This window comes from Aplysia californica, unplaced genomic scaffold, assembly GCF_000002075.1.
Source record: "Aplysia californica isolate F4 #8 unplaced genomic scaffold, AplCal3.0 scaffold00162, whole genome shotgun sequence".
Classification (NCBI taxonomy): Eukaryota; Metazoa; Mollusca; class Gastropoda; order Aplysiida; family Aplysiidae; genus Aplysia; species Aplysia californica.
This window is the reverse complement of record NW_004797432.1, coordinates 403491-403723: the sequence shown is the minus strand read 5'-3', so window position 1 is coordinate 403723 and position 233 is coordinate 403491.

Sequence of the window (233 nt, the reverse complement as noted above, 5' to 3'; positions counted from 1 at the left end):
TGATCTCAATTTGTAAGTAATATATGCACACGCACACACACACATATACACACACACACACATACACACGCGCGCGCGCGCGCGCGCACACGCGCGCACACACACACAAACACACACTCACACACAAACATACACACTACACAAACAAAACAAAAAATAACATAAACAAAACACACAACCATACACAAACAAACACACACACACACACACATACACACACACTCACTCACACA